Raw genomic sequence first — 9579 nt, 5'->3', positions numbered from 1 at the left:
TTCCACCTTTTGAATTTTGTGCTGTGTCCACTTATCATTTTTTTTTCAAAGCCACTTTTTTTGGGGGCGGTGGGGAGAGCAAGCATGAGTGGTGGGGAGGGGCCAAAGGAGAGAGAAGAGAATCCCAAGCAGGCTCTGTGCTCAGCACAGATCCTGACGCAGGGCTTGATCCCATGACCCTGAGATCACGACCTGAGCCAAAATCTAGAGTTGTACACTCAACTTACTGAGCCACCCAGGTGCCGCATAAATATTTAAATAGTACCTGGCCCATAGTAAGTACAACAGAAGTACGAGTTATCATCACTCTTATTTAAAAATCACATAAAATTATTCTGAGGTGGGGAGAACTTGGGAGGGAAGGGAGAGCAGAGCTCAGGCTGTGGGGGTGGGGGTGGGGGTGGCCCAGTCCAGGTGGATGGGTTGCAGATGGTGCTACAAGGAGAGCTACTGGGGGCAGCGGAGCAGGGTGCTCCTGAGAGCTCAGGAAGGATGCAGGCCTCCCTCGTACAAGCTGGGGACACACTCCCTGGCAAGATCCCAGAGTTTCCAGAACATTCCATGAAGCCAGAGGAACACTTCAGGGGAGACCATGAGACCTGGTACATTCGGGCCTCTGAGAGAAGAAACTAAGTACTTCAGAGGACACAGCAGGACTAGCCTTGGGCTCCTTGAGGACGGGGTCTACATCCTCTGGGTTGGCTGAATGACTTTCCAGAGGGCTGCTGCTGGTCTTGTCACCTGGGCGATCAAGAGAGGGCCCAGGCCCAGGAACCGCTGTCTCTCACAAGCTTGTGGTGACAGTATCCTCCACCAGCAAGGGTTGGAAGGAGTAGAAAACTCGGGCTTGCTTACATGTATGTCTTTTTTGACCTTTTTTGCTCTCCTGGAGACTGGCCAACTTGAGAGCACTCGGTAGCTTAGGACAATGTCTACTCATTCTCCAGAATGTACCTGGCCCAAGAAACATGGGGAAAGGGAGAAGAAACACTGCTTTGGTAATCCTATTTGGATTTTCAGGGGAGAATAATCAAGGAGGGGGGCAGCTTCTGGCGTTGGAGAGGGATGGATAATGTAGCTGGGGGCAGCAGCTAGGATGATTTATATGGAGTATCCCTCCCTCTGAGAATGCAGAGTTTCAGAGAGAATTCTCGCTTTACCCCGGTGCATGCACACCAGGACAATTTGTAAATCGAAAGGACTGACAGGTGTCCACAGCAGCTCAGGGACAGTGGAGAAAGCTGTGTTCCAGAGAACATCTTGGGTCCCTCCTCAGCAGGGATGTCATGCTGGGAACACTGTATGCTAAAATCCACCATGGAGGGGCTCCCGGGTGGCTCAGTTGGTTGAGTGTCCTACTTCAGATCAGGTCATGATCTTACGGTCTGTGAGTTTGAGCCCCACATCGAGCTCACTGCTGTCAGCGTAGAGCCTGCTTTGGATCCTCTGTCCCCTCTCTCTCTGCCCCTCCCCCATTCACACACACACACACTCTCTCTCTCTCTCTCTCTCTCCCTCTGTCTCTCAAAAATAAATAAAGCATTAAAAAATAAAACAAAATCCACCATGGAAAAGTTTACCTCAGCCATAATAGAAACGGAAGCTAAAACTATTCTAAAATACCGTTTTTTCACATAGGTTGGCAAAAGATCAAAATTTGATCACACACATTGTGTTGATCAGGGTGGAAGGAAGCAGGCTCTTTTTCCCTGGAGGGAGGGTAAAATGGCACAATCCCTGTGGGAGGGCATTTGGCAATAGCTACCAAAATGCTAAATGCGTATTGTGGACTAGGAGCGCCGCTTCTGGGAAGTTCAGCGACAGCAATCCCAGCAAAATGACATCATGCCATGGCAGCATTGTTTGTTGGAGAGAGTCTCAATTTCCCTAAATAAGTGGCAATAAATTAGAAGAAGACAACACAGCGGCACGCTCTACAGCCATCAAAACCAACAAGGACGCTCTTTATGAACCCATACGGAACGAATTCCAAGAGATATTAAGTGGGGGTGGGGAACAAATGCAGAAAAGTGGATGCAGCATGCCAACATCTGTGTGAAAAAGGGAAAGACGCGTGTCTGGATTTGCTTGATGCGCACGAGATCGCTGGAAGGCAACTTAGACGGCGGGAACCACAGGCCGCAAGTTGGGAGGGGGCCTGGTGTCCTGGAGCTGCCTCTGCTCCCTGAGAAGGCTCTCGTCCCCTTCAGGATCCACCCTTCCAGGAAAGAGCCCAACCTGTGGCTCCCAGAGGGGGCAGACAGAGGTCGGGAAGGAGCAGGGCTTGAAGCCCCTGTAGCCACTTGGGCGTCTGGGGACCTTACCCTCGTTCTTTAACCTCTAAGCCTCTGTTTCCTCTTCTGGTAAGCAGCGAGAATGATGGTGCTATTAATAAATGAGGCGGGACGTGTGTAAGCAGGGAGGATAATTGTACCACCTTATCAGGCTAGTGAGAGGACGCACAGACTAATCCAGGCGAAGAGCTTAGCACGGTGCCTGGCCCTGGCACTGTGCCAATGGATTGGTTCCAAAATATATCTTGGTTTCTCATTGGCATTCTGACCCTTACAGGATCAAAACAGACACTCCTCGGCAAGGCCAATGAGGCCCTTAGGGTCCACCTTACCTTTAACCTTCATTTGCACACTCAGCCTCGCGTCCCCCTCATAGGAAGTGGTCTCTGTTCTCTCTGCCTGGAATGTCCTTCCTTCCTTTGCTTGACTTGGTCAACTTTAAGGGCCAGCTCACGTGTCACCCTCCCTGGAAAGTCTCAGCCCAGAAGGCATTTGTGATGCCAGAGTGCCTGGGGTGCCCCTCCGTGGGGCACCATCACACCGCATGGTGATGAAGCCCCCGATCCTGGCTGGTACCCACGCACTTGCTTGCTACGATAAAATGGACAGGAAAAGATACTGAAGTCCACTCAAACAAGCCACAGCAAGACACCATCTTCTACTGCTCGGACTGATGAACTAACCCCAACAGGTTTGGAGACACGGGAGGTGGAACTGTAAGAGGCAGGCACGGAGGCGAGAGCGTAAGTTGCCATGACTCGCGGGGCAACCGGGGACCCCTGTCCACATTTAGCAGGTGCGCACAGAGAAACGACCTACGCACAGATCTGCTCACTGCATCCGTGTGCAACAGTAGAAGGCTGGAGACTCCCTACGGGCCCATCCCCTGGGGACAGGTTGACTAAGTTACGGTAGAGCCACACTATGGAACACCACGCGACCAAGAAACAGAACAAAGAAACTTTTTATTACTGACATGGAACCATTGCCAAATGATACACTGAGAAGTGCGGGAGAAAGCATGGATAGTTTGTATAGTATCCGCCACTAGGTAAAAAGAGGAGCGAGTATATACAAGCATTTGCATTTGAAACACAGACTATTTCTGGAAGAATAGGTAAGATAATATTGATACTAACATACTGGTAGCCTCCAGGGAAGAGAACTGGGAGTCTGGGAAACAGGGAAAGAAGGAGATGCTTAGTCATCACTTAGATCTTTTTCCTGTCTTTTAAATTTTATACTGTGTACATATATTATCTATTCAAAATTAAATAAAATAACTTTTTTAGGAAAGAAGGAAAAGCTAGTAATAAAATGGAGTTGAGGCTAAGCCACTCGCTCCAGGAGGAGGAAAAATACCTTGAACGTGTCTCCAGAAGCGAGAATGTCCATGGGAAATCATTCCCTCCGGCCGGCTGCCCCCTCCACCCACAATGTGAGCTGATGTTCAGAGAATTAAGAACCTGTTTCAGTATGAGCCTGAGTAAAACAGAAGAACGATAAACTCACGATCAGTAGTCAAAGAAAATTCATAAATGAATGCATAATGAAAACCTAAAGAAATGAAATTAGAATTTGCCCCCCGCCAGCCCCCGCTGCCGGCTCTTTCATGATGGCAAATAACAGGCAAGGCTCAGCTCATGCTTCTTTTTTTTTTTTTTTTTTTAATTTTTTTAAAACATTTATTCATTTTTGAGAGACAGAGCACGAGCCGGGGAGGGGCACAGAGAGAGGGAGACACAGAATCTGAAGCAGGCTCCAGGCTCTGAGCTGTCAGCACAGAGCCCAACGTGGGGCTCAAACCCAAGAACTGCAAGATCATGACCTGAGCCGAAGTTGGACGCTTAACAGACTGAGCCACGCGGGTGCCCCATCAGCTCATGCCTCTTATACCCAGGGCACAACTAGTCCTAAGAGCCTCTGAACCTCCTGATCCTTCTATTAAACCTCACAGATCATCAGGAACTCACTGGGTAAATGCGCGGGAGCAGGGCCCCCTTCCAGCCCCAGACCCCACCAGTTCAAATGACCCCTTTTCTGGGGAAATACTGTTGTAGAGCTGGCAGACGTGTTCCCAAACCCAACCTACCGAGCTGGGGTGCCACCTGAGGACCAATGCCATGGAAGAGACCTCTGCCAGATTTACAAGGGAGAGAATTGGTTATAGCTGACACCAAACTAGCCTCCAAAGACATTACAGGAGGGGCACAGGAGCCTGGGGTGGGGGTGCTGTGCAGGAGCAGGTGGGGCTTTGGGGATGGTGGGGACTTGAGCACCTGAGTGCTCTCAGGCAGGGTCACCTGCCCTCCCGCCTTCCCTCAGGCCATCTGGGCTCTCCCCTGTCCCTTACTCACCTCTTCCAGAAGCTTCACTTGCCAACCCACCCCACACGGGCAGTCTTCAGCCCTCAAGTCTATCCCTCTCCTGACAGTTCCCCCATCTTGAGTTAAACAGGTTCTCGTGTTTCTTTGTCTCCCTGACTACAGCGTGAGCGCCTGGGGGAAGGGAGTTTACTGTGTGTTTGTTTCCTCCCTCTCCCCTCAGTCCAGAACTGACGGCAGGGAGAGGTCACACTCAGCCTTGTTGGCTCTCTCAGGGCCTCCAGTTTTGGGGGGCACTGGCTGTCCCTCCGGTTGAATCATGTATGCTCCATGCCAAACTTTGCAAACGTAACTAAAGACAAGTAGTCTCATGCCCCTCCAGCGGCCAGAATGAGACTGACGCTCCCTCTTTACCCGTCTCTGAATAACACCCAAAGCCCTTCCTCAGGCTTGGGAGGCTATGTGCCAGGTGACCCCTGCTCTTCCCCAGCCTCTCTTCCTTCTGCAGGCACACAGCCTCTCACTGCCCGGGGGCACGGACACTCCTGCCTCAGAGTCTGCATGCTTGCTTGCCTTTCCCTCTCCCTGGAATGCTTTTCCATGGGTGGCTGGCCTCATGGATGCATTCAGGGCCCTGCTCAGAGACAGCTTTCCTCCCTCACCTTTTCTAAAATAGCCACCCCTGAGGCGCCTGGGCGGCTCAGTCTGTGGAGTGTTGGACTCAGGCTCAGGTCATGATCTCGCGGTCTGGTTCGTGGGTTCGAGCCCTGCATCGGGCCCACTGCTGTCGGCCTAGAGTCCGCTTCAGATCTCCACCTCTCTGTCCCTCCCAGGCTCACGCGTGCACTCTCTCAAAAATAAACAAAACGTGACCCCTTCGGCACCTAGGTCCTCTCATCTGCTCCTCCAGATCCACTCACTCCCACCTTCACCCTGCGCTGTGCCCTGGGAGGCTGGCCCTCTGGCTTCCAGCTTCCATTGGGCAGAGAATGGGCAGGACACCGGAATTTTGGAGGGAGGAGGCGGGGGTCAGTCTATTAATTTCCCAGCTGGCTCCTTCCCTGTAGGGTTGCTGTGTGTGACCTGGCACCTCAATGACCTAAGGCCTCGGCTCTTGGCAGAAGGTGCCCACACAGGCCTCTCTCCGGGTTCTGGTAGCTGCTCCCCCCACCCCCCATCCCTGTCATCCAGGAAGTACACCCAGGCTAGCGGCGCCCTACCCTCTGCCCACACTGTTGGAGGTAATCCCTTTATTAGATCTTCCTTAAATCACCCAAAGTACACTCTGGCTTTCCCTGCAGGCCCCCACTTCACCACCCGACATTACATGCCTCTTGTTTGTGGGCTGTCTGTCCCACAACTGGACCACGATGTCAGAGGAGGTAACGGCCTTACTCTGTGCTGTATCCCAACGTGTGGCTCAGCCCCCGGATGCAGTAAGTAGCTCGGTTAAAGTTTGCTGAATGAATGAATGAGGAAGGGAAGGATCAATATAATCCGGAGAGAGGATATGGAGACTGGAAGGACAGGTAAGATTTTAGGAGGTGGGAGGCAGCAAGCACACAAATGAAGGCCCAGGGGGCAGCGGTGATGAGAATGGCCTTCTCCCCTCAAGGCATAAAGACCCCCATTAGGTCCTTCTCCACTTTTCTCCACAATCTCTAATGCGCTGGGTTTTGTCTCACTGGAATGAATGCCCTGGGGGCAGGGGTCATGCCTGTCTTGTTTACTGTGGAATCCTTTGAGCCTGGCAGTCTCTGGCATACACCCAAGGCACTAGGTCCGCCTTTGTTGAATAAATGAAAGCGATACTCGTTATCCAAAAGAAACAATGAACTGACACTGGACCTGGGAAGCCAGATCGGGCAGGCTGGACTTGGGGTAAGGAGCGGGGTAGGGAAGAACTACAAGGTGTCCTGCAGGGAGGGGAAGGGCTTGAAGGAAGACGGGCCTTCAGGGGACGCAGGCTGGGGGAGAGCAGGGATGTGCAGCATCAGACTGGCCAGGCGGGGAAGGGGTGGCAGAATTTGGTGACCGACCGGATGCAGAGGAAGAGTGAAGACTCCAGAGTGTTTAGCTGGGTGACTGGCAGGATGGGTCGATGCTGTGAAGCCTGCCATCGTGGCCCAAGGCAAACACTCAAGGACCAGGTGCTCTTGGCCTGTTTCTAACTTCCTGCGGAAGTGGGAAAACTGGGGAGCGGACGCAGTTTGAGGGGACACTGAATCAAATGCAATCTGTGTGGCATTGGGAGTATGGTCAGACAGCTCGGTGGAGAGCGAGCTACAGACAGAAGATGCTGAGGACCCCTGGGGGTATCAGCTGGAGGTGGAGGAGTAGATGAGCCACCTCCTTGTGAAAGCAGAGGACCGTTTGGGACCGTCCATAGCTGGGTGGGTCGGGAGGAAGAGCCAGCAAAGAAAAGGGAAACCCGGAGGCAGACTGACAAGGAAAGGACAGCGATGTCATGGAAGCCAAGGGAACAACTCTGAAGGAAGGGGCAGCCAACAAGGTCACACATCAAGGGCGAACGCTGGGTTAGACTTCACTGAGGGCCCCATCCTAGAAGAGGAGCTGACTGATGGCCTCTGGTCAGGCTGGGAGAGCCCAGGGTGCCAAGTCAGGTGGCCTCCGTGTTCAGGAAGCGTTTGCCGCCTGTCCCACCAAGGGATTCCCTGGCACACGGCCTCGGCCTCATCTGTGGCAGATTGCCACTTGTCCTCCAAATGCATTCCTTTGTTCTCTCCAGGGGGGCATAGCTCCCAAATTTTACCCAGCCGCTCCGCTGAAACCCACATTTCCTCACTTCCCTTGCAGTTCGGTGGGGCCATTGACTAGGATGGGGCAGCTTCTGGGTGTTGAGTTCTCCTTTACATACACCTCCCATCCGCCTCCTTCCCCCAGGCGGGAATGCACACCCAGCAGACAGGGTGGCAACCGCCTTCCATCACGTGGGTGTGAACGTCACCTGAGGTGATGGAGGAGCCAGGACAGAAGGACACGATACCATCAGGCCATCAAGCCAGCCTGCACCCACCTACTCAGGCTTTCATAGAAGGCATACTTTTCTGTCTTACACCACTATAGTTGCGGATTTTTTTTTAAGAGCAGCCCAACTCCTATTGGAACACATCATTTAATCCAGTAGAAATACCACCTTAGATCACACCAAAAGTTTGATCAGGGCCGTGAAAGGTGCCACAGGCACTTCCCCCTGCCTAAGATCCTCGTTCTCCTCGTGCCAGGGCATCCTTAAGTCTCCTTAATAATCTGTTACAGATCTATCTATTCATAAACTGCTCAAAATCCTTCATAAATGTTTTTGGCCCTTGGTCTATTCATCAAGGAATGGACAAGAGCAGTGATTAGCAGCCTCAGCCTGCCTCACTGTCACCCTCTCTGCCACTGGTTGTTTCTAGCTCCCTCCTCCCCCCACCCGCAGGCCAACGACAGTGTGGGTATGCGGTGGGGGATCGCTTCGTACAAAGTAGTGCTCAATGCATTTGAGGAACAGAGGCGTGTAGGGTCAAGAAGCAAGAGCGAAAGGTAAAAAGCATGAGCTTGGGAGGAGAATGCTGGGCACAGACTGCAGCTTTATGACTCAGCAGCCATGTGGACTGCGTTGTCACCGACCTCCCTGGACCTCCATGTCCCCACCTGAAAATGTAGACGGTAAGAAAATCTGCTATTGAGGTAACGGTGAGGAGTAAATGAGTCAATACGTGTAAAACAGTGATCGGCAAGAGTTAGGATCCCAGTTAGTATGTTTTTTTATTTTTTTAATGTTTATTTATTTTTGAGAGAGACAGAGCATGAGCAGGGCAGGGGCAGAGAGAAAGGAACACACAGAATCCAAAGCAGGCTCTAGGCTCTGAGCTGTCAGCACAGAGCCGGACGCAGGGCTCAAACTCATGAACCGTGCGACCATGACCTGGGCTGAAGTCAGACGCTTAACCGACTGAGCCACCCAGGCACCCCAGTATCAGTTTTTATGCGTAATTTTTAAAGCAACAGAAAAAGGAAAGGTCTGGCAATGGAATAATAGTGTCATTTAGAAGCCACAGTTACAGACATTCTCATTACACCTTCCTGACAAGGTATCATAATTATCCCATTTTATAGAACCTGGTTTTGTAGTTTAGTGATTTGCCCAAGATTTCACAGCTGGCAAGTTGAGGGGGCCATAGATACAAACGTCAGCAAGGTTTGTTCTACTGAGTCACATGGCCTCTTAGAGCAACTCTAGGATTCTAGAAAAACGAAGCTTAAGTCTGTCCGTTCTTTTACGCTTGTTCCCCGAGGCCAGGCCATGTTGTTACTGGTTTCTGTTTTCACTGCTCACTATGTAACTACCCCTTAGTCAGAAACAAAGACAAGGGGTCTGCTGAGTGTCCCTGCTCCCGCCTAGACTGGGGCTGCTGATGGAGGTGGGGTCGAGGAAGGGGCATACTTCTCAGTGAACAGTCGAGGGACTGGTGTATACTTAAGAGACGAGAAAACCCGAGGTGCCTGGGTGGCTCAGTCAGTTAAGCGTCTGACTTCGGCTCAGGTCATGATCTTACAGCTTGTGAGTTTGAGCCCCACATCACGTTCATCGCTGACAGCTTGGAACCTGCTTGGAACCTGCTTGGAGCCTGCTTCGGATTCTGTGTCTCCCTCTCTCCCTCTGTCCCTCCCCCACTCACACTCTGTCTCTCAAAAAATAAATAAACATAAAAAAGAGACAGATGAGAAAACCAAGTGCAGTGTGTGGATCTTATTTTGATTTTTTTTAATGTTATTTATTTTTGAGAGAGAGAGACAGTGCAAGCAGGGGAAGGTCAGAGAGAGAGAGGGAGACACAGAATCTGAAGCAGGCCCCAGGCTCCGAGCTGTCAGCACAGAGCCTGACGTGGGGCTCGAACGCACGAACCGTGAGATCATGACCTGAGCTGAAGTCTGATGCTTAACTGACTGAGCCA

Source organism: Panthera leo, chromosome B2, assembly GCF_018350215.1.
Source record: "Panthera leo isolate Ple1 chromosome B2, P.leo_Ple1_pat1.1, whole genome shotgun sequence".
Taxonomy (NCBI): domain Eukaryota; kingdom Metazoa; phylum Chordata; class Mammalia; order Carnivora; family Felidae; genus Panthera; species Panthera leo.
Note: the sequence above shows the minus strand (reverse complement) of the source record.